This window comes from Balaenoptera physalus (assembly GCF_965194825.1).
Source record: "Balaenoptera physalus genome assembly, chromosome: 19".
Lineage (NCBI taxonomy): Eukaryota > Metazoa > Chordata > Mammalia > Artiodactyla > Balaenopteridae > Balaenoptera > Balaenoptera physalus.
The window spans coordinates 52,876,632-52,899,794 of record NC_138900.1 but is presented as its reverse complement, the minus strand read 5'-3'; the positions used below and the strand labels follow the sequence as shown (position 1 = coordinate 52,899,794).

At 35.3% G+C, this 23,163-nt stretch overlaps 2 long non-coding RNA genes across 2 annotated transcripts in view; one reads left to right on the top strand and one right to left on the bottom strand.

Moving 5' to 3' along the window:
- LOC309648080 overlaps positions 1 to 2,517 on the top strand; it is a 121,534-nt gene extending 119,017 nt beyond the window's left edge. Inside the window, exon 4 of the long non-coding RNA XR_014256466.1 lies at positions 490 to 2,517. This is a non-coding gene — a long non-coding RNA (uncharacterized lncRNA). The remainder of the gene's footprint in view (positions 1 to 489) is intronic.
- The window catches only part of LOC309648075, a 314,368-nt gene that overhangs the window by 252,317 nt on the left and 38,888 nt on the right, over positions 1 to 23,163 (bottom strand). The gene's annotated exons all lie outside the window — the stretch shown is intronic.

Sequence of the window (23,163 nt, the reverse complement as noted above, 5' to 3'; positions counted from 1 at the left end):
AACTACTGTCTTTGGCTCTGGGTGTTTACACTGCTGACTCCACCAAAGTGGAGTCTGGTGAAACACTGCCATCTCTGGAAAGTGGATATGGCTTTACTCACTATTCTGCTGGCACAACAAACCATTAAAAACAAAATTCTGGTCCTTCACAACACCAGGTCTGATTAAAAAATTTGTCTGTTTGGCAGAGCTTAGGTTTGAGGCCTGCAGCCCTTTCAATAACGTTGCATTTTCAGTCTCTAATGTGGTAGATGAGCTTGGCTTCATACAGAGGAGTTCCCAAATATAAGGGATTCAGCTAGTAGGTGGCCAAGATGAAGGATAAATGTCTCCATTAATATAAGCTCTCAAATATTTCTTGAATGAATAAATCATAAAACATATTCAAAAATATTATTAGAATAAGTTTTAAATAATGTAATCATGAATTTTCTAGTATTTAGCTGCTATCAATTACTCTTTATTCTAATTCTGGTTTCCTCCTTCTAGACTTGAATAAAAAACACCTGCGCTTCCAAGCAGCTTGAATTTCCTTAACAGCAATGTGAGAGACAATGTGAGATACTTTTCAAATTCCCCTTGGATGAAGGATTTGTTGCCCAGCTGCTGAGAGAGTGGTCAACCATCATCTGACAGGCCCTTCTACGATGGCCTCAACTGCAGAAACCCACATTCTCTAAGGTTGAGTCTCTTCTCAGGGCAGCCTGCATCCAACAACTGATCAAAATGGGAATATAAAGGCTTGACCCTCTTGCCCCAACTCCAGATAACTCTACAAAGCTAGTCAAGGCCCAGAGTTCTTCATGGGGTCAGTCCAGGATGGCATTTGGCCTTCTGGCAGCTTGACTCTTCCTGCTACCCAGTCCTGTTCTCTTCCCCTGCCTTCACAAATGTTGACCCCAAGGGCACTCCTTAATAAACACTCTGCAAGCTAAACTCCCTTTCAGAGTCTACATCCTGGGGAGCCAGCCGGGGACAGTTAGTACCATTAGTGATTCAAGAAAGCAAGCATTCAGATGGAGTTTGGAACTGAAACACTCACCTCCTGGCTGACAGAAAAGTGGCATAAGGGAACTTTCTGAGGTGATGTAAGTACTGTATACTTAAATTGGGTTAGTATTTACATTTGTGTACACTTAAAATTTGTGTAAATTTGTTTAATAAACAATTTTAAATAAAAATAAATAACTTTAAATTAAAAAATAATAAAATGTTTATGTAATTTGTTTAATTTATTTTATTGTTTATAAATTATACCTCAAAAATAAATAAAGAGAGAGAAGGCAGAAAATTAAGAATATCTTATTGATTAGGTGGCTTCTAGTTCCTTTCACAGTGGGCACTGACATATGATGTAAAAAAGATAGCAGATAAGGAACAAATATCAGCTAATAGGCAGTGAGTGATGCCTTCTGGTCTCCAATGGAAGGTGTTAGTAGTTTGGAAAGAAGACCTTTTGTGAGGCATTCTCACTGTGAGTATATAATTGATACAAATCTATTAAAGTTAAAGATGATTAGGTTCAACCAACAAATTGTTAAAATGAAATCATGTGTTAGCTGCCATATTCTATCTGAATAAGATAAATCATTATCAAGACACTACAGGCAGAACAAAGTAATTACCAGGATATTTTAATTTTCTCCCTTAAGCTAAATAGCTTTTCAACATAAATAAAAATAGCAGTTACCGCTTGAGAAACTATTTAGTGTTCAGTGCTCTTTTGATTTTGCTTCAAAATTCCAGTGAACACAGAACAAACAATTAAATTTGAGGGTGATACGTAACTAAGCCTTTATCTAAATAAGTACCTAATCATCTCAAGGATCAAAATTTGAACTCTTTGGTGGGCTTTTATTTAAAAATGCAAAGAAACTGACAGAACATTGAATATCCTCAACCAAAAATTAAATGGAAACCAAGAAATATCACCAAGAACCCTTTCTCTAGTTTTATTTTTAAATGCCACTACTATATAGAAGTCTGGATAATAAAATTTTTTAATTATATTTTTACTCTTCTTTCCCAGTACTTTCCCCTCCTCCTCCACCCCACAAAAAGTCCCTGATTTTAAACAAGTAGGATATGACATTGAAGTTACCTCATAGCTATGGTGTCTTTATTATTTTCAGAATATAGATAGAAAAAATGGAACTGAGAAATAGCTTGCCTCAAGGAACAGTTCAGGTTGTAAAGCACTGAATCAACCAAAGCAGGAATTCTCAACCTTACCTTCCTACTAATAGATTCTAGATTGTAGCCTGAAGAAAAATATGTACTTAAACATCCTATGCTGAAAAATTATTTAGCTTAGAAAATAAGTTAAACCTCCTTTATGCAGAAGCAGGTTTCTTGGTGTGACTTGAGGTTAGTGAGAGGAAACCACTCCCTTATTAAGACATATCCAACTATGGAAATAATGTGCAGCTCCAAAATTAGTAACTGTTTTATTATTACCACAGTGTGGAAATAAAGTATGTTCTTTTGCTCTGTTATTCAATCTGGTTAATCATACATGTAAAGTAAAGTTATTCCTGGCAACTCCAAAGCCAAAACTCTAACTTTAACATAGTTAGGGTTAAGAGAGATTTCTGCTAAAGGAAAAAAGTCCTGCTTACTTCTAATATATATGCTATACTTTACTGACTCAAAGGAATGTGATCCAACAACCACTAACACTGAGCACTCTGGTTTCAAAGCTAATAGATAACTTACTTTTTTGCTCAGACAACCTACATGATATGAGTTACATTGGTTTTATATATCTATATCTAACAATGGCAGCATTCAAAATGCTAAAATAGGGACAGGAAGAGGAAGAAATTCAGAAAGTATTCAATATAACACTTCCATGAGCACCACTGTATTTAGTGGGTTTACTTAGGCAATGAAGCACAACCAACAATTTACAGCACAAATATAGTATTATAAATCATGACAATGCAGAGATTGTCAAACTTGATTAAAAAAAAAGATCCAGTTATATGCTCTCTACAAGAGATATACTTTAAATAAGTTGAAAGTAAAAGGATGGAAAAAATATATATATAAATACACAGAGCAACCCTAAGAAAACTGGAGCAGCTATTCTAATACTAGGCAAAATACGGTTTAAAACAAAAATGTTACTGGAGATGAATAGAAACATTTTATAATGGTAAAACTGTCAATCCCTGAGGAAAATTTAACAATTATAAACATACATACTCCTAACAACAGAGCCATAAAATATGTGAGGAAAAAGTGACAGAATTGAAGGGAGAAATAAACAATTAAAAAAATAATGTTTGGGGAAAAAAATTATGTTTGAAGATCTCAATATCCCACTTTAAGTAATGGATAGAACAACTACAAAGACCAGTAAGGAAATTGAAGATTTGAACAACACTATCAACTAACAGGGCCAAAGAGACATTTAGATGTAAAGAATACTCTGCCCAACAACAGCAACACATATATTCTTCTCAAGTGCACACGAAATGTGCTCCAGAATAATATTTGGCCTTACGTTAGGCAATAAAATAAGTCTCAATAAATTTAAAATGACTGATATCATACAGAGTGGACTGAAATTAGAAACCAGTAACATAAGGAAATCTGGGAAATCCATAAATATGTGGAAAATAACAACACAATTAAATAGTCAATTAATCAAAGATGAAATAACAAAGGATATTAGAAAATTCTTTTAGAAGAATGAGATGAAAACAAAACATAGCAAAATTATGGGTAAAGTTATGGGATGCAGCTAAAGAAGTGCTTATATAGAAATTTATAGCTATAATGCCTATATTAAATAAGATGATCTCAAATCAATAGATCAACCTTCCACAATAAGATACTAGAAAAAAGAAGAGAAAACTAAACCTAAGGCAAGCAGGAAAAAAGTTAAATAGTGGAAATTAATGAAATAAAAATATTTTTAGAAGGCAGAGAAAAATCAACAAAACCAAATGCTACTTCTTTGAAATGATTAACAAAATTGACAAATCCTTAGCTAGACTGACCAAGAGAAAAAGAGAGAAGACTTAAATTACTAAAATCAGAAATTAAAGAGGAAACATCACTACTGACCATACAGAAAGAAAAAAGATTTGAAGAAAACACTACAAACAATTTAAAACAACAAATTAGATAACTTGGAAGAAATGGACAAATTCCTAGAAAGACAGAAACTACTTCTTGAAACTGGCTCAAGATGAAATAGAAAATTTGAATACCTCTGAGTAACTAGTAAAGAGACTGAATTAGTAGTTTAAAAACTTCCCACAAGCCCAGGCTGGCAGCTTCACTAGTGAGATCTACTACACATCTGAAAAAGAATTAATTCTATGTCTTCACAAATTGTACAAATTCACAAATTCAAGAGAAGGAAACACTTCCAAATTATTCTATGAAGTCAGCATTACATGATAACAATACAAAACAAAGGCATCACAAGAAAAGAAGACTACAGACTGATGTCTCCTAAAATATAGATGAGAAAATCCTTGACAAATACTAGCAAACTAAATCCAGAGGCATATAAAAAGGATTATACTTGATGACCAAGTGAGATACATCCTAGGAATGCAGTAATGGCTCAACATCCAAATCAACACACACCCATATCAATAGAATAGAAAGGCAAAAATCACATGATTACCTAAATAGAAACAGAAAAAGCATTTGTCAAAACCCAACACACTTTCATGATTAAGAAAACACACAACAGATTAGGAATAGAAGTTACTCAGCCTGATAAAGAAAATCTAAGAAAAACACACAGCTAACATCATACTTGATGGTGAAAGACTTAATGTATTCCCTCCAAGAAAAGGAAAAAAAAAGACATCTACTCTAACCACTTTCGTTCAACATTGTACTGGAAGCTCTAGCCAGGGTAATTAGGCAAGAGAATACAATAAAAGGCACCTAGTTGAAAGCAAAAAAGTAAAACTATCCCTATTTGTAGACAAGATGATCTTACATATCAAAAATACTAAGGATCCACTAAAAATCCAATAGATACCATAAATCAGTTAAGTAAGGTTGTAGAAATGTACTTTTTTATTTTAACATCTTTATTGGAGTATAATTGCTTTACAATGGTGTGTTAGTTTCTGCTTTATAACAAAGTGAATCAGTTATACATATACATATGTTCCCATATCTCTTCCCTCTTGCGTCTCCCTCCCTCCCACCCTCCCTATCCCACCCCTCTAGGTGGTCACAAAGCACTGAGCTGATCTCCCTGTGCTATGCGGCTGCTTCCCACTAGCTATCTATTTTACATTTGGTAGTGTATATATGTCCATGCCACTCTCTCACCCTGTCACATCTTACCCCTCCCCCTCCCCATATCCTCAAGTCCATTCTCTAGTAGGTCTGTGTCTTTATTCCCGTCTTGCCACTAGGTTCTTCATGACTTTTTTTTTTTCCCCTTAGATTCCATATATATGTGTTAGCATACTGTATTTGTTTTTCTCTTTCTGACTTACTTCACTCTGTATGACAGACTCTAACTCCATCCACCTCACTACAAATACCTCCATTTCGTTTCTTTTTATGGCTGAGTAATATTCCATTGTATATATGTGCCACATCTTCTTTATCCATTCATCCGATGATGGACACTTAGGTTGCTTCCATGTCCTGGCTATTGTAAATAGAGCTGCTATGAACATTTTGGTACATGACTCTTTTTGAATTATGGTTTTCTCAGGGTATATGCCCAGTAGTGGGATTGCTGGGTCGTATGGTAGTTCTATTTTCAGTTTTTTAAGGAACCTCCATACTGTTCTCCATAGTGGCTGTATCAATTTACATTCCCACCAACAGTGCAAGAGTGTTCCCTTTCCTCCACACCCTCTCCAGCATTTATTGTTTCTAGATTTTTTGATGATGGCCATTCTGACCGGTGTGAGATGATATCTCATTGTAGTTTTGATTTGCATTTCTCTAATGATTAATGATGTTGAGCATTCTTTCATGTGTCTGTTGGCAATCTGTATATCTTCTTTGGAGAAATGTCTATTTAGGTCTTCTGCCCATTTTTGGATTTGGTTGTTCATTTTTTTGTTATTGAGCTGCATGAGCTGCTTGTAAATCTTGGAGATTAATCCTTTGTCAGTTGCTTCATTTGCAAATATTTTCTCCCATTCTGAGGGTTGTCTTTTCATCTTGTTTATGGTTTCCTTTGCTGTGCAAAAGCTTTTAAGTTTCATTAGGTCCCATTTGTTTACTTGTGCTTTTATTTCCATTTCTCTAGGAGTTGGGTCAAAAAGGATCTTGCTGTGATTTATATCATAGAGTGTTCTGCCTATGCTTTCCTCTAAGAGTTTGATAGTGTCTGGCCTTACATTTAGGTCTTTAATCCATTTTGAGTTTATTTTTGTGTATGGTGTTAGGGAGTGTTCTAATTTCATACTTTTCCATGTAGCTGTCCAGTTTTCCCAGCACCACTTATTGAAGAGGCTGTCTTTTCTCCACTGTACATGCTTGCCTCCTTTATCAAAGATAAGGTGACCATATGTGCGTGGGTTTAACTCTGGGCTTTCTATCCTGTTCCATTGATCTATATTTCTGTTTTTGTGCCAGTACCAAACTGTCTTGATTACTGTAGCTTTGTAATATAGGCTGAAGTCAGGGAGCCTGATTCCTCCAGCTCCATTTTTCGTTCTCAAGATTGCTTTGGCTATTTGGGGTCTTTTGTGTTTCCATACAAATTGTGAAATTTTTTGTTCTAGTTCTGTGAAAAATGCCAGTGGTAGTTTGCTAGGGATTGCATTGAATCTGTAGATTGCTTTGGGTAGTAGAGTCATTTTCACAATGTTGATTCTTCCAATCCAAGAACATGGTATATCTCTCCATCTATTTGTATCATCTTTAATTTCTTTCATCAGTGTCTTATAATTTTCTGCATACAGGTCTTTTGTCTCCTTAGGTAGGTTTATTCCCAGATATTTTATTCTTTTTGTTGCAATGGTAAATGGGAGTGTTTTCTTAATTTCACTTTCAGATTTTTCATCATTAGTGTATAGGAATGCAAGAGATTTCTGTGCATTAATTTTATATCCTGCTACTTTACCAAATTCATTGATTAGCTCTAGTAGTTTTCTGGTAGAATCTTTAGGATTCTCTATGTATAGTATCATGTCATCTGCAAACAGTGACAGCTTTACTTCTTCTTTTCTGATTTGGATTCCTTTTATTTCTTTTTCTTCTCTGATTGCTGTGGCTAAAAATTCCAAAACTATGTTGAATAATAGTGGTGAGAGTGGGCAGCCTTGTCTTGTTCCTGATCTTAGTGGAAATGGTTTCAGTTTTTCACCACTGAGGACAATGTTGGCTGTGGGTTTGGCATATATGGCCTTTATTATGTTGACGAAAGTTCCCTCTATGCCTACTTTCTGGAGGGCTTTTATCATAAATGGGTGTTGAATTTTGTTGAAAGCTTTCTCTGCCTCTATTGAGATGATCATATGGTTTTTATCCTTCAATTTGTTAATATGATGTATCACGTTGATTGATTTGCATATATTGAAGAATCCTTGCATTCCTGGAATAAACTCCACTTGATCATGGTGTAGGATCCTTTTAATGTGCTGTTGGATTCTGTTTGCTAGTATTTTGTTGAGGATTTTTACATCTATGTTCATCAGTGATATTGGCCTTTAGTTTTCTTTCTTTGTGACATCTTTGTCTGGTTTTGGTATCAGAGTGATGGTGGCCTCGTAGAATGAGTTGGGGAGTGTTCCTCCCTGTGCAATATTTTGGAAGAGTTTGAGAAGGATAGGTGTTAGCTCTTCTCTAAATGTTTGATAGAATTCGCCTGTGAAGCCATCTGGTCCTGGGCTTTTGTTTGTTGAAAGATTTTTAATCACAGTTTCAATTTCAGTGCTTGTGATTGGTCTGTTCATATTTTCTACTTCTTCCTGGTTCAGTCTCGGCAGGTTGTGCATTTCTAAGAATTTGTCCATTTCTTCCAGGTTGTCCATTTTATTGGCATAGAGTTGCTTGTAGTAATCTCTCATGATCGTTTGTATTTCTGCAGTGTCAGTTGTTACTTCTCCTTTTTCATTTCTAATTCTATTGATTTGAGTCTTCTCCCTTTTTCTCTTGATGAGTCTGGCTAATGGTTTATCAATTTTGTTTATCTTCTCAAAGAACCAGCTTTTAGTTTTATTGATCTTTGCTATTGCCTCCTTCATTTCTTTTTCATTTATTTCTGATCTGATCTTTATGATTTCTTTCCTTCTGCTAGCTTTGGGGTTTTTTTTGTTCTTCTTTCTCTAATTGCTTTAGGTGCAAGGTTAGGTTGTTTATTCGAGATGTTTCCTGTTTCTTGATGTAGGCTTGTATTGCTATAAACTTCCCTCTTAGAACTGCTTTTGCTGCATCCCATAGGTTTTGGGTCGTCGTGTCTCCATTGTCATTTGTTTCTAGGTATTTTTTGATTTCCCCTTTGATTTCTTCAGTGATCACTTCGTTATTAAGTAGTGTATTGTGTAGCCTCCATGTGTTTGTATTTTTTACAGATCTTTTCCTGTAATTTATATCTAGTCTCATAGCGTTGTGGTCGGAAAAGATACTTGATATGATTTCAATTTTCTTAAATTTACCAAGGCTTGATTTGTGACCCAAGATATGATCTATCCTGGAGAATGTTCCATGAGCACTTGAGAAAAATGTGTATTCTGTTGTTTTTGGGTGGAATGTCCTATAAATATCAATTAAGTCCATCTTGTTTAATGTATCATTTAAAGCTTGTGTTTCCTTATTTATTTTCATTTTGGATGATCTGTCCATTGGTGAAAGTGCGGTGTTAAAGTCCCCTACTATGATTGTGTTACTGTCGATTTCCCCTTTTATGGCTGTTAGTATTTGCCTTATGTATTGAGGTGCTCCTATGTTGGGTGCATAAATATTTACAATTGTTATACCTTCTTTGTACTTCTAATATACACTTAAAATAAACAATCTAAAAATGAAATTAATAAAAATATTCCACTTATATCATCAAAAAGAATAAAATATTTTATAATAAATTTAACAAAAGAATTTAAAACTTATAGAAAACTATAAAACACTGTTGAAAAACTATAGAATATCTACATAAATGGAAAGACATCCTACATTTATCGATTGGATGACTTAATATTATGATGACAATACTTCCTAAATTGATCTACATATTCAGTTCAACCTGTTTCAAAATAACAGCTGCATTTTTCAGACCCTAAAATTCACATGGAAATGCAAAGGACTCAGAATAGCCAAACTACCTTTCAAAAGAAGAACAAAATTGGAAGATTCACACCTCCCAATTTAAAAACTTACTACAAAGCTACAATAATAAAGATAATGTGGTACTGACATAAGCATAGATGTAAAAATCTATCAAATAGAACTGAGGCTCCATAAATAAACCTTTACATTTATGGTCAACAGGTTTCTTTGGTTTTTTGTTTTTTTAACAAAGGTGCCAAGACAATTCAATGGGGGAAAATAGTCTTTTCAACAAACAGTGCTGGAACAACTGGATATCATGCAGAGTAATGAAGTTGGACCCCTTCCTCACACCATACACACAAAAATAACTCCAAATAGATCACAGGCCGAAATATAAGAACTAAAACTTTAAAACTGTTGGAAGAATATTTAGGGGTAAATCTTTATGACCTTAGGGTGACCAATGGTTTCTAAAATATGACACCAAAAGTACATGGGACAAAAGAAAAAAATAGATATTTGGAGATTCATCAAAATTAAAAACTTTTATGCTTCAAAAGACACTATCAAGAAAATGAAGAAAAAAAAAAAAAACAAGAAAGTGAAAAGACACTTCCACAAAAGGGGAGAGAATATTCGCAAATCATGTATCTAATAAGGGATTTGTATCTAGAATGTATAAAGAACTCTTATAACTCAAATGAAAGAATAACTCAGTTTTAAAAATGAGATCTGAATAGATATTTCTTCAAAGAAGATATACAAATGGCCAAAATCACATAAAAAGATGCTCAACATCCTTAGCCATCATGGAAGTGCAAATGAAAAACACTGGGAGATACCACTTTACATCCATTAGTATTAGTACCATTGGTTAGTATCAAAAAATAAAAAGGAAAATAACAAGTGTCGGCAAGAACATGGGGTAATTGGAACCCTTATACATTGCTGGTAGGAATGTAAAATGGCACAGTTGCTTTGTAAAACAGTCTGGAAAACGTATGACCCAGCAATTCCACTCTTAGGTATATAGCCAGGAGAAATGAAAACCTATGTCCACACAAAACCTTTAACATGAATGGTCACAACAGCATTCATAATAGCCAAAAAGTAGAGACCACCCAAACATCTATCAACTAATGAATGGATAAGTAAAATGTGAAATATGCATATAATTATTACTTTACAGTCAAACCTGTGAAGGTTATGATCAGAATGTTTTCTTATAAAGATTTACTGTAGTGTCAATGTGGATAATCAACTGGGGGGAGAGGATACTAAGAATGGAAAAAGGAAAGACATTAGGAGATTGCTGCTATATCCTAAAGAAGCCTGAACTAAGGCAGTAGCAGGTGTGATAGGAAAGACGCAACAAATCTGGGAGACATTAAGAGTCTAGAATTAATGGTACTCAGCAAGTAATGGAAGAGAAAAGGGAAAGGGAGGGGTCATAGCAAGCTCCTACTTCTGAGGACTCTACTCGGGCATCACCTCCTCCAAGAAGCTTTTCCTGAATCCACAATTTGAGTTCTATGTTCCTTTTTGTGTTATAAATGCATATGGCACACACCTCTACCATTGTATTTACTAAATTGTAATGTAATGTAGTTCTCTGTTCATGTGTCTTCTCTGTATTGGTCTTTGTGATTGGGGCAGGGACCTTATCTCATAACGTCTTTGTAGTTCTATACTCCAGAACCTAGTGCCTGGCACAGAACATTGTAAAGAAAAGAAAGAAAGAAAGAAAAAAAAAAACTTATGAACTAAAGAAGGATGCAGAAGGTGCCACCAACTAGGGTAGAGACTACAACAAGGGAAGCAGGTTTATTCTGGGGAAGGGATATGCTGAGGTAAGATAATAATGTCAGTTTTTCATATGTGACTGTGACATATCCAAACATAACTGTCAGTCTGAAAGTTGGAGATCAAGAGAGAGATTCAAAATAGAATTAGTATCAGAATGTAGGAGGTACAGGCAATAATTAAAACCTTGTGCATGTGGACCAGATTGTCCACAAAATGCAAAAAATAGAAGTAAGTCCAAATAAAGACCGAATCTTGGAAAACTCCTACATTTAAGGGATAGGGAAAATAACTGGAGTTCCCAAAAGGAGTCTGAGGAGGGATTAGACAGGAAGAAGGAAAAATCAGAGAAAAAAATATCAAAGAAGGGACTTCAAAAACTGGTGATTTTGGCAGAAGCAGTTTCAGTGAAGAAAGAGATGAAAAGCCATCCTACAGTTGAGGAAGAGCAAATGAGAGATCAGAAGTGGAGACAGTGAGAAGAGTCAAGAAGCTTGACCATGTGGTGAAGAAGAAAGGTTGGATAGCAACTAGAGGTTGGTTCAAGGTCAAGGGCAAACTTTGTATTAACTTGTTTAATTGAGAAGTCTCAACCATGCATATATACTGAGTAGAAGTCAACAGAGAAGCTAAAGGGGAAAAAGGGGATAAAGTGACAAAGTGAATCATTGATATCAAAAGGGATGTAATCACACCTTCAGAAAGGAAGAACAGATAAGGGTATATAAATACAGGGGAGCAATGAGAGGACTGCCAGGAGTTAAGGGAGCTCCCTCCTGAATGCCTCAACATTTTGGTGACCTAAGAGGTGAAGTCACATGCTAAAAGGTAATATGTAAATCATAAGAAAGAAACTCTGAGGACAGTGACAAAGGTTTGAAATAACTTTAAAGAATAAGAAGAGGGACTTCCCTGGAGGTCCAGTGGTCCAAATGAAGTTAAATCCAAAAATCTAAACTAAGTATAGCAGTCTTCAAGATTATGTGATTTTTCCCTCCAGTCATACAGGATAAAAGAGTAACAGTTGAATAAAATGGAAGTGGAGAAAAGAGAAATGAGTTATATATATGTGAAAGTTCATTTAAGCTATATTCATTTAAGCAGATTTGTTCACTCAACTGTTTTAAGTTATACCTTAATATAAATGTTAACTTTTTAAAAAAGAACTCTATTATATGTCTCAGTTCAAGTACCCTACCCCTTCCACCCCCAAATCAAGAGGCAAAAAAGTACCTCTAAAACAATGTCTATTTAAAAACAACAGGTTAAAAAAAAAAAAAGTAACAAAAAGACTGGAAATGAAAACAAACAAAAACCTGGGAAAAGACCCTCGTTCCCCTCAAATGCTTGTTTTTAATCTGGAGTAAATTACAGACCACCAAGTATAGTCTGACTTGGATATCGAGCACCACTTCCCACATGAAAATTGTTATTGTTGGCTTTAGCACTTTAATCCAAAGAGGACACAAATTCTGCTCATGTTTGAATAACCCTTGCCAACAAATTGATCCCATAGCAGCAGGGCTGCAGTTTCAAAGATTGAAGGGAAACATAAATGAGGAAAAATTCAGTAAATATATTTCCTCCTACTTAGAACCTAGGCTAGATTCCTTTAAAAAGAAAAAAAGCTTTTAATCTTTCCTCTTTTTTTCCAAAAGCAACCCAAAAGGGCATTGGAGAACATCTGTAATTTACATAGAAGGGAGCAATGCCAAAGAAATACAGATTCCACTGCTGTTAACCCAGGGGACAACTCAAATTGAGCAAATCTCTAAATAAGGTCTGAAAGGCAGATGCTCTGCTAGAGGTCAGCTAACTTCCAAAACCAGGAGTATGGAATGGGCACTCGGAATGCTAATGTCTGCCTTTCTGGAAAGCTACCTTTTGCCTTTATATGGGCAAACCAGGACAATTCATAATTCCTTTGCCAATTATTGATAAGATATACCCAAAGAAGACTAGACATTTTGCCTGGCCACCACCTTGCACATGAACATAAGAAGGGGCTTTCCTCATCATTTTAATATCTATCTTCTTCATCTACTCAGTATTATGTGTTGGTTTAACAATGTAAAATCCCCCAAATTGTACAATATCTAAAGTTAGTAAACTTTCAGAAACTCTCTAAAAGAATAGGCTACAGAACCAAACTCCCTGGATTCAAAATCCAGCTTCTCCATTTCCTGTGTTGCCTTGGGCAAGTTACTTTACATTTACAGGCCTCAGTTTCCCATCTGTACAGCAAAGATAATATCACCTATTCATAGAGCTGTGTGGATTAGACAGTCAATACATCAATACATATAGACATTTAAAATATTTCAGATACATGCAAGTGTTCTATTAGTATTAGCTCTCTTATTAAATGCCTACCTTATCAATTTGCAGCAAGCCTAACTCCATGATTTCTAAAATTTGCACAGCACCCAGCATTAATTAATGTGGCTTATACCCTGTGAATGCCTGATAGGCAGAAAAGAGTCTCAAGCTGTAGCACGGTGAATTTGCTGGCCTATTCACCAATAACTAGCTAGAAAATATTAATGACTCCATTGTGAAAACAGATACATTCAGACTTGTGATTTGAAGGTTAAAGGCTCAATACACCAACTCCATTTCCCTTGACTAGTAGCCCTCTTCCACGTAATATATGTGTTTACTGTAATGACTGCCTTTTGCGGAAACTGTCAATATTCTGCATACACAGCATCTAGAAGGATTAAGCAGAACTCTACGGAATTAAAAGATACAATTAAGTGAAAATTAAGAAGGAAAGAGAAAGAAAAATGTGTTCTAAATCCCTAGAAAAGAGTTTTAGTAAGCTTTCATACTTTTCCCCCCTTTTTGGTAGGCTAATATTAAAGAGTTCTGTCCCTTTAACTGTCAAATGGCTTTCCAGCCTACAAGTAATCTTTCTCCACAGAGGAGTCTTTTAAAAGTTATAAATAAAATATCCCAAATATTTTCTTTTTCCCACAGATGAGAACATTAGAACACTGACATTTTAATCTGTTCTGTACAAGAATGAGTTGTGTCAACACAGTGCTCCCAGCTACAGCACTGAAAAAAACAAGTTTAATTAAAGACAGAGAAGAAACCGCATGTGGAGCCTAAGCCACTGAGATACAATGAAGAGTGTCATCTTCAGAGTCAGTTCTCTCTGAACAAATCTCTTTGTCAGTGTCAGGAGGGAAAAAAAAGACAGCAAAGTAAAGATGTGATGCTATAAAGGAAAAACATGGTGGTGTCAAACGTCAATATTCAGACCAAGAACTAAAACTTAGTATTTGTGTAGTACTTACTACTTACTTCCAGAGTCTGAACAGTACTCCTAACATCATAAAACATCTTTGGATATAAATAGATACCTATTAAGCACATATATGTTGCCCAAGATAGAGCTGAAGCACAAAAAGGGAAAGAAGCTTAGCCAAGATCTCAAGGTAATGGTTTAGCAAAAACAAATAATGCTTTTCCTGAGTCTATTCCAAAATATCAGTTATATTCCTTCCTCAAATTCTAATTTGAAGACAAAAAGTACCATTATCACAGTACTCTTTTCCAAAATTAAGCACAGATCTAACTACATTCTAACAAAGGAGAGCCTGCCCATCTCCTGCCCTTCTGCCAGGGCACCTACCATCAGAGAGGCAGGACAGCACAGTGAAAAGAAAACAGAGCAGATGGGCCCAGGTTCCAACTCAGCTCTACCACTTCCCAACTTAGTAACTTTTGGACAAGTTACATATTTGAGATTCATTTTCCTCATCTATAAAATAGGGATGATAGCAACTACTCAATAGTGTTATCATAAGGCTTCGATGGGATAATATATGTAAAGTACTCAGTTCATTTCTTGGCACATACAGTTGATGCTCCATAAATAATATTCTTATTAACATTTGATTTCTATAACACTGACCACTTGCTGATTGTATGTTATCATACTCTCCAGACTGTATATTTCTTATGACTACAACTTCTCTTTCTATCTGTAATATAGCTTAACTCACCTTAGTGGGAATGTTTAATATTAGGTATAAGTACCTACTGGTCTGCTCAGATATAAATAACTTGGTTTTTTGGCAGCATAGTATTACAGAATGTTTATTCGTAAGGGCTCAGTGTCAACACTGCCCGCTGTAACTGATAACATTTCAATCCTGGCATTGATACTTAACAGCGTACAACTTTTGGCAAGTGGATTTACCTGTGTCTCAATTTCCTCATTTGTAAAATGGAGATATGAAAATACTTTATATTTATAGGGCTGCTGTGAAGATTAAATACATTCAATATACATAAAGCTTTTAGAATAATGCCTGGTCCAAGTATGGGCTTGAAAAACATTTGCTATTACCTGATAACTACACATACATGATGAATATTATTTTATATTTATTGTAATAGTATTAAATATTTCTCAGAATTTATATGATATAAAGTTGTAGGGAGAGGGAGCGGGGTAAATATCATGATAACAATTGGCACATGTATAAAGGGAAAATACTGACAAATATAACACAGAAAGTAAGTGAATAAGAATTAATACAAAGAAAGAATACGGGCTTTACAGAGGGCACCAAACTTGAATGAGTTAATAATGTAATAGAATACAACAAACAAAACTGCCATATTTTTAACGGTATTAGGGACAGCATCACAGAGAAGAGAGGAGGAAGATTCAGAGATGACAAAGGAAATACAGGTTATTCAAAAACAGTAAAAGAAATGAGCAAAGGCACGAGAGGAATACTGAAGGCTCATTTGGAGGCCAGTAAACAGATTTGTCTGCCTGGAACTGAGGGCTCATGTAGGAGAATACCTGATACAGTGCTCTCAATTCCTTTCTCCCAGAGCTTAGTGTGGACACAAACAGTGTTCATTAAATATCTATGTAAAAGACAGAATGAATTCCAACTGCAGCCAGTCTAAAATGCTAGATTAAGCAGAGCTTCCCAGTAAGTATACCAAGGGATACTGGTGTGCCCAAATTAGGTGACAGCTGTACTGAGAGGGTGACTCAGCCTTTAGAATCCAAAACCTCCAGTCATAAGATGGCTTGCTTCCTACCCCAGTGTACCACACAAATATCATCATTTTCTAAGTGTACCATGCCATAAAAAGTTGGGAAACATTGAGTTTAAAATATGGCTATTAGGCAGTATGTAATGGGCTGAAGATAAAGAAGACTAAATAGAAGAGGATATACTGTACAACAGTCATTGCCTAGTTTGGTGGTAGTGTGGAAGATCAAGAGGGAAAAGACAGGAGCAAAAAGAGCCATTCACAACTGCTGTTAATAGGCAAGGCCCAAAAAACAGGCCTAAATTAGACTAGCAACGAGATGAACTCAAAGCAGGTTGTGAAAGAATAAGTGCGTAGAACTCAGTTTAGTTCAGTTCGATAAACATTTATTGCTGCCTATTATGTGTCAGCCATTTGCCAGGCACTAGGGATTTAAAAAACTGAAAAAACAATTCCAGTCATTAGGGATTTTTTTTTAATTGTATTAAATTAAATGCATTCTATTTCACGCTAGCTCTAAGCATTGTGCCATTTTACATATATTATGTCATTTTATTCTCCAAACATCCCCAAAGGGTAGGTATTATTATTCCCACTTTGTTCATAAAAACCAAGGCTTAGAATATTGTCACCTGTCCAAGGTTATCCAGCTAGTAAAATGGCAGAGCCAGAATTCAACCCAGGCCCATCTAACTCTTAAGTTTGTGTTCTTATTAAATGCATTTTAATAAATAAGTCATTCAAGAAAGGGCTTTGAGAAAGGCATCTGATATACAAAGAAAGAAGAGCCACTGAGGCAAACATGGGCAAGGCCCACCTGCACTGTCCTAGGAGAAGGTGTGCTTGCCCAAGGCTTACTGACTAGATCCATATTATAAGAAATCTAGAGGTCTGTTTTTTAGTCTTTCATTGCTGCTGTAGCCAATTACCACAAATTTAGTGGCTTAAAACAATACAGATTTATTGTTGTACAGTTTTATAGGTCAGAAGTCTGACATGAGTCTCACTGGTCTAAGATCAATGTGTCAGCAGGGCTGTATTCCCTTCTGAGAACTCTAGGAGAGAATCTACTTCCTTGCCTTTTCCAGCTGCTAGAGGCCACCAGCATTCCTTGGCACGTGGCCTCTCGCCACCATCTTCAAAGCCAGCAGTGGTGGGTTGAGCTCTTCCCGTACTGCCCTATCTCTTGTTCTTCCATAATCCCATCACTCTTTCACCACAGGAAGGTTCTCCCATTATAAAGAAATGTGATTAGGGTGGATTATCTAGGCGTGTCCAATCTAATCTCCCCATCTCAAGGACTTTATCACATCTGCAAAGTCCTCTTTGCTGTGTAAGGTAACAGGTTGTAGGGATTAGGACACAGGTATCTATAGGGGTTGGTGGGGGCATTATTCTGCCTACCACATTCTGACTAAGAGAGTGATGCCACTCCATGTTTGAACCATCTAACTAGCCTCCTTATTCTGGTTCCATATGTGCAAGGCAACTTACTGAGGACACTTTAGCTTGCCCCATAGTTTACTTATAGGAAGAGAATGTGCTGTTTGGGGGAATACAGTGTCCCGTGCCCTGGGCAAATGTATTTTACATTATATTGACTAATTAGTTTTCTGAGTTATATATTAGTATCTTGGGAATGCTGTCAGAATGAGTCAGAACATCTTGTCCAAAAACTTGGACAAACTAGGACTTGGACAAAATCAATATTCCGAATCTTTAAATTAAGGATCAGAGTCAGGGGTATATTTAACAGGTCTATATCTATGATAAAAACAACCATTTGAAAATCATGTTTAAGAAGCTATATATTTAAGAATGCAGTTATACGTCACCTTCTTTGATTTACAAGACATATCAACAAAGAGAACAGTAATGGTTTTCTGATTGTACCTGTGTAATCAATCAAATGGTGTGAAGTAGAATGTCCTTGGAAGACACCAGGGAATTTCAAATCAACAATTTTTAAAATTTGGATCACATAGATTCGTGGTTGCCTAGGGCTGGAATATTGGGGGAGAAGAGGGAGTGACTGCTAATGAATACAGGGTCTCATTTTGGGAAAATAAAAAATGTTCTAAAATTGGTTGTGGTGATAGTTGCACAACTCTGTGAATAACAAAAAAAGTCATTGCACTGTACATTTTAAATGAGTGAATTGTATGGTATTGAATTATATCTCAATAAAGTTTTTAAAAGAAAAACTTGGGTCACAAAGAGAAGGCAATGAGAGGAGGATTCAATTAAATACTATGATGAAATGGGGCAGGGGGGTGTTATGTAATTTATGATCTTAATGAAGATCCTTCCTTAACATCTTAATATCTATTACTTTCCTCCTTGTTCTTTTCTCTACTCTAGCTTTTTATAGATTCTTCTGGAAAAGTCACAACTTTCCACCTCTTTCCTTTTTTTTGTTTACTAATCAATTAATATACACATACAATATATACAACACTTATTCCAAAAATTATAAATAATATAGAATGTGATTCTGATGTTAACTCCCACTGCTCTTTACTCAAGAGTAAGTGTAGATGAGGGAAGTGTTCCCATCCTGATCCTGTTTTAGATGCTCATGTTTTGTCACCCTTATTCTGTATTGGGTGCTAATTCTCTACATGCCCTAAATCATTCCATGTGCCACACAACAGACTGTGTAAGATTCATGCCTCCTTGTATCAAGATTCTCATATTAAATTCAAAGAATTTTTGCTCTGTTTTATAGTTGTAACTATTACCGTGCTTAATAGTGACTCCCACTGATCTGTACAATGTTATTGAACGAGCTCTCTGCATTTCTTTTTATCTGTATTCTCTTTCTCAAGAGCCATGATATCCCCTTTATCCAAATACCACAGCAGAAGAAAAACTGCATGTCAGAGGTCACTAGGTAGTTATGCTTACAAAGTGGAAGGTCAGACAGGGTTTTGCATGAAGCTTTCTTGTAGTTGATATGAAAATAATCAACTAAATGTCCCCTTTGAACAAGTGATCAAGCCATTTCAAAGAAAACACCTTCCTGAAACTGACACATTAAAGTTGTAGTTTATTTAAGTTAATAAAATACGAATCTCCAAGCCCATAAACAGGGGTTCCGTCAACCATGAGATGAAATACTTTCCTCATATGAGCTTAGACGAAATGCTTTAGTTACTTTTCTATATCAGCATTAGGAGATCACTCTCTATTCTCAGAAAAACAGAAATAACTGACGTTACAACCCTAATCCTTGAGTGTAACTGCCTATATATACTGTGTTATCCACTAAACCACAAGCCTATCACACTCTGTCATATGATTCCATGAAATACAATTTATTCCCATATCATGGTATACCTAGTTGTATATGAAGGAACTTGATGCTCCAAGAAGAGAAGATCAATATTTACAATCCACACTATCCTTTCTCTTAAATATGAACAACTGACCTTGTAGAACTAATATACCAAAAATTCAGTTCCTGATGCAAAACAACCTTTGTCAAATAGTTTATTCATTTTCCCAGGTTTCTGCAGTTGAAACTGGATACCTCTGAATGTTGTTACAAAATAGCTTACAAAGCAATTTATAACACATTTATAAGTTTGTCAAGATAGTGTTGTTGTTGTTTTAATGCACACAGAAACTCAAGTCCATATTCCAAGGATCCTTTCACATGATCGAAAGCTGAATTTTCCAACCAGGCAGCTGTAGCTCATTAGATCTGCCATGGACTGTGAAAACCACTTGCCAATAGTGTCAAAAGACTATTACTCATTTCAATCTCTCCAAAGAGGACAGATCTTTCTTTGACAAACATTAGTGAAAAAAACTGAGTTTGGGACTGTGACTGGAATAGCTCAGCACACAAAGATGGAAACTCAACAGCGAAACTAAAGCCAAATGGAGATAAGCTGATGTTCTAGCTTTTCACCTTCAGAGACCAGAGCTTCCACCTAGATTTTAAGGGAAAAAACAAAACAAAAAACCCACATAGCAATAACAATGCACTTGCAGCATGCATAATAATCGTACCATCTGACCTGACAGAACTGTCAGTCTGAATGGCAAATTCTCTGCATATGATTGAGATTTGTAATCTCAGCAGCTCAAAACAGAGAACCTTAAGGGGTCAATCAAATCAGCTTTGAATGTCAGTCACTGTCCAAGCAATGTAGTTAATCAGAAAAATCAGGATCCTCAGAAATTGTCTAAATCCTTATTCAGCAATCACAAAGGCAACTAAAGAAACTGTAGACATTTAAACTTCTATAGATTTAAACTGAATATTGCCATAGATAGTATGCCAAAGATGAAAATGTAACTATCTGGATAATTTGTGCAAATATTAAGTAGTCTTGCTCTTCAGACAGTTTTATATCTCGATAACTAAATACTCAACTAAAATTCAGCTGGGTAAATAAAGCCTGATGTTAGTTTAGAAGCTAGCACTAAGAGGGATTCCAGGGTGCAAGTTATGTTCTATTTCTTGATCAAGGTGCTAGCTTCATAGGTATTATCAGGTTATAAAAATTCACTGAGCTGTACACTTACAATATGTGAATCTTTGTGACCAAAGAAGCTTTGTGATCAAGAAACATCATGTCCTCTAATCAACTGTCCCATGAATTTAGTCTCTGAGAAAAGCTATAGTATCAAATTCCCATTTGATCAAGATCATCCCTGTTTTACACTTACTTGTTTTTTAGCTTTTCAAGCTAAACTGTTTAAGGATAGACTCAAGTTAGATATATATTACAGCAACAGAACACGTTTCATTATATTTGGGTCTATTATCTCATAATATAGTTTATAACAATGTGAATGATTTCTATTCTAAAGACTTAGGAAAGTATTTTTTAAATAGTCTTGATAATCATGATGCTTTATTCCTGAAAAGACCTACCAAACCACGATTCATGCATATTACTCTTTAATAGAAACAAAATAGTTTGTGAAAAATACATAAGATTGAGTACAATACTTCAGTAAGAGAGGGCACTCAAAATATTTGATATCAATGACAGAGGCAGATCAAGAGATATATTAAGACACCATCAAAAGTATTTAAGAAATATCATGATGGGAAAAAGAATGAGACCCAGATATGAGTTCCAATTTTGCAAAATACTGTTAAAAGATATATCTATCTCCCAGGTCACTGAAAGAGTGTAAGAGATGCAAATGTCTTAAAGTTGTAGTTAATTCCTTAAAATTCTATATTAGTTTATTATTTTTATAAGGTAGAATCACTGCTCATGTCAGCTTAGTGTACTGTATCCACAACTAGGAACCATAAAGGGATCCCTTCCCTTTTTATGAGCCAAGTGTTAGACAAATGTGGGATGAAAGAGGCAAAAGACAAAAAAAAAAAACCAAAAAAGTATGCTTTTAACATCAAAAATTCACATGTACAATTTTATACATACCACAAGAATCTCAAAATTATGATAGCATATGAGGCTGAGACAAGTAGTAACTGGCTCCATTTCTTCAAAAAAATTAATAGTTGTACCCTGCGTTTGTTCTAGAAGCCTAAATAATCCAAGAAGGTAATACAGCAACAACTTTAAATCATATTCCATGAAAGGAGCATTTTTCTTCCAAAAAAAACTTTTACATTACCCACTATAGCTTAAAATTAATATAATGGGTCAAAATTCTGAGAAAGAAAATGGTTAAATTTGGTCTTAACCTTTGGTTAAAATAAATTTTTAAATGCCTGTCTAACATTAATGGCTGTGCAATGCTCAGTTTTTCCACATGAGTTATACATTTTAAAATGTAATTTTAGCAAATGGGCAGCATAGAGTAATAAGCCCAAAGTTCATCTCAGTTCCTCCATAACATTAAACAGGGTTTCAATGGAATACTATGCTTAGATTTAGGTTAGTAGCCTAATATTTTCAAATAACCAAAAGTTGAATTAACTATTAGTTGAACCATATGACGATGCCATTGCTATTGGTCAAAAACAGCCAAATCTTGGCAATTTCATGTGGTTTAATCTAATAAGAGTTTTTTACAGTTCAAACTCTAGAAAAAAGCAAATACACACAAAAAATTGTTTACATGATGTGAAAATACATGTAAAAAATGTTTCCAAAGGAAACAACTAAATGCAAGGTATAAAGAGAAATAAAAATAGTAGGCTTTAAGAGAAGGCGAAAAAAATCAGGTAGTTCAACGGGTTACTGAAATCCTGGTAGTGATCGATAAATCGATTTCTGCTTCACCTTTTATGAAGAGGCTGTACTTAGCAAATCACTGTGTAAGCTGCCTCAATAACAGGACTCCTGCTATCAAGTTTACTTGCAATGATTCCAACAAAGAAATTAATTTCTTCATGACAAGAAAAGGTTATCTGAAACGGGGAAAACACAGGAGACTTAGCTTTCTGCTAATAAAACAGACAAGTAACAGTCTAGGCACTGAATTCAGAGCTATTTTATGCTCGATAAGATCTGAATTCCTTGTAGCTCAACTACTACCATTACTTTAGAGACACACTCACACATATACATACATGTATATGTAGATATATACTTGTCTGTTACCTGTTTTTGAAAGGTTCCTAGTTTTAGCACTGAAAGTTCCATGATCTAGAAACCCAAGCCTAGGCAAGCTGGGATGATTAGCTACCCTAATGTACAGCTCCCAATCCATGCACATGCGTGTGCTTGTGTGCATACACCTCCACACACTCACCATCCACATCCCAAACCCCAAAGAATGTTTTCCTATAACTTATAATGAATTTATTAATTCTTCAGAAAGTAGGGGTGTTATAAAATTATCCAAAAGTTATTACGTGTTTTATGACTATATCAATAAAATATGTAACTAGCAGTGATCAAATCTGAGAACTTAGAAACTGCCATTCATCACAAGTCATCAGACCCACTCTTTCCTAAAAACTTACATGTTTCATTCATATTCATATGTTGACAAGCATTATCATTGGTTAAGCTCTTACAATTATGCTCCACTTTGTAAAGATGAGGAAAATCTCTGGCATTCTATAGGTTCAAATCTCAGCTTCACCACTTATCAACACTGTAGCTTTAAGAGAAATTGCTTCACCTGTCAATTCTCCATTTCCTACTATGTAAAATGGGAATACTAATTGTACATACA